The following is a 3,226-nucleotide window of genomic DNA, read 5'->3' as shown; positions in this document are numbered from 1 at the left end:
GGTAAATCCCTGTGGAAATGAAATGAAACGAAATGGGGTTTCAAGTCCTACTTTTATTGTCCGATTGTGCTAATTTTACCCTGAGAGCAGCGCTACGACCTACCCTTATACCGAATTCCAAATATCACGCCGTCTTTCTGTGAACACCAATGTGTACACGGGACTTTGATTGTTCGTCCCATCCGAACGACTATATGTTGTTCTTTCCCAGGCTCTCCACCCTGCACCACTGACAAGCGGGAAATCAGTTCGTTTAGGAACAGTCTCTGAGCGGACGATGTCCACTGACAGTTCCTATCGGGCCGTATATAGCTGCAATATGAAAATACCGCTCTTCCCCACCTCTGTTCTAATACTATTTTGGAATCCTTATCTACTAATCCTTAATCGCCACAGGAACCATTTCTTGCCACAACTGACACACATTTATAATGATTCAACACTATTTTCAAGTAGAATTCTACGATTAAAAACATACAAAAAATCCGTTTGAACTGATAGGCCATTAAGAGACTCGAACATGCGCAAACCGCATGTTTATTTCATCGCTAAATTCGGCTTAAAATGGTGTTGAATTATTACAAATTATACATTTGTGTCAAATATAGTGAGAAATAATTCCTTTTGGCGAAAAATAAAGAATCACGGTGCAAAATAGAAGGTTAGGGTTCTAAAACAGCACGAGAACAGAGGTGGGGAGCGGTATTTTACCGTATTTTCATAGTGCAGCTCGTACGTAACTAACGTACGAAAATTAATTGGCGGCTAGCTTTTTTTTCGCACGTATACAGTGAATGGCCATTTTGCTCAGTAATCCCAGCCAGAATTTGGCTATTTTCTAAATTTGCGTTAAAGTTTAAAATATTTGTTTTAGAACTGAAACACATTAACTATTAGTCAATCCCAACGCTAAAAACATCAACAGAATTGATTGTGTATATCTGAAATAGACCCGACCTACGCACAAAATAGTGCAATATGGCGGCCTCTTTGAAGACAACGTCAATTCTATGAGTTGTAGATGTTATTTTTGTGAAAAATCATTGGAAGAAGAGAGAACATGTTGGGACTGTACGAATTATATAGTCTTTATGGGTGCAACGGACACGATGCTGAAGATAAACCTATTGTTTACAATGTTGACCTCATGACCCATTGACGCCAATGTCATGACCTGTGATGTGTCGATCACGTGATATGGATATCATGGCTACTGACTGTGTCTGAGATACTTCTCCGCAGGTAGCGTGTCTCAGATGTTCAGAATGAGTGCAGCTATAGGGCCGGATAAAAACTGTCAGTGGACATCGTCCGCTCAGAGCAAGTTCCTAAAGGAACTAGTGGGGAAAGCACGTCTGAAAATCTCGATGAACTTTCTCGACCAAATATATTGATAAATAAACTATAGTTACATCAGTCCTAAATGGCATACAAAGTCAAAACAATGAAATAGGGAAGCTCGCTAAAATAACTGACTTATCGAATACAAGGTAATAGGAGAATTTTTTGAATGCAACATTTAGTTTGGGGTTTTAAATAGCCGTGTCTCATTAGTTGTAAGTCCTCATAAATCTTCTAACCTATAGCTTTAACCGTGATATGACTAACCCCCCTACACGCACACACACACATTTTAAGCTAGAGATAAGGGAATATTTACGATTGGAAAATCACAACTGTAGGAATTATCGTAGAGTTTCTGCCTTCTGTCAATATTCAGTAGCAAATCCAAAAACGTTGTCTTTAACGAAGATATCTTTAATCTCTTATTCATTGCGATCCATAATATATAGGTCTATTCATTTGTTATACCTCTCAAACATTAATTTATAACTCATGTGTATAAAATCAATTCAACCATTGAATCAATTTACTGATAATACCTATATATCTTTATAATATCTGTAACTCATGGAGATATATAGAATCTATATTATCACTGAATATAGGATAACGGTGTTTTATTTTTATTGTTTTCATATTTGTTCTTAAAACTATAACCAAAATCCAGATTTTTGTAATTTGATTTGGATAATATTAGATTGATTTTAGTGCTTAGACAATTAAAATTGAAGTATCTACTAATATTTGGATTTTATCTTTAGTTAAGATTTCGAGAAACAGGGTCGGTATAACAAGATCATTAAATAATAGATAATTTATTCCACAAAAGAGATGCTTAATGATAAGTACAGATCTTTAGTTTCTAACTAACTAAAATCAATATAATAACTCGTATATATCTCTTTAATATCTTGCTCATGATGAAATGTACAATCACTACTAAATGCGAAAAAAATCAGAAAAGTTAAGGTTTACAAGAAATGTTAGATGCACATTATATGTAGGCGTATAAAACGAAAAAGAGAGAGAGAAATGGGTTATAACGTCCACTCGACACAAACTAGGTCATTTCGGGACTAACATATGGTTTAATTTTTTATTTCAATAATTCGCTTGTGCGTAGGGGTCTTTATAAAACGAAATGAAGGGGTTTATTGTATATTTTCGTAAGAAAATACTATAAGAGTGAAGTGTTGAGTTCGTTTTTATTTCTTTCAATTTTACTCGTGAACAAAACGTTAAGACAAAAGAACTAAATTAAAATCCCGTTTGCAAGCAGTCGTGTTTAAGAATGATATAGATTGAGCAGGATCTAGGAAAGGGTCAATACTACGTTTTGAACATTGATTTCCCGAGAGTGGTATCAAATATTATCACAATCTATCAACCGCTCCTATTATTTAGTTCACAGTGCACCAGTTAATGCAAGTGAGTTTGATATGTAGTAGAAACCCCCTGAATGTAAGGAAAACTTCCCCTGGAACTTTTACCGCAGATAAAGGATTTTTATTTACAATTTAGGCTAAAAGATGACCTAATACACACAACTAGTGAACTACCGCATATCGACACACCTACAAACATTCCATCTTCATTTTCCCGGTTGGTGCAGAAAAGTAGGAGGTTAAACCCGTTTACATTTAATTTGTGTATAATTTCCATATCTGTAAGCATAGCCTGCCCTGAGAACGCCACCGGCTACGATGGTGTAGACTTAGATTTCAAGAGTTACCGTAATTGTGGTATAATCGGCCTTGAGTCTAAAGATCACCGCATGTTATCAGTGGGGACTTTTTTATCCGGAGGTGATGTCATGTGTATTTAAATACTCTCTGACAAAATCGTTTTTTCAAACGACACAAAACGCTATTCGTCTACACCC

This window comes from Patella vulgata, chromosome 2 (genome assembly GCF_932274485.2).
Source record: "Patella vulgata chromosome 2, xgPatVulg1.2, whole genome shotgun sequence".
Classification (NCBI taxonomy): Eukaryota; Metazoa; Mollusca; class Gastropoda; family Patellidae; genus Patella; species Patella vulgata.
Note: the sequence above shows the minus strand (reverse complement) of the source record.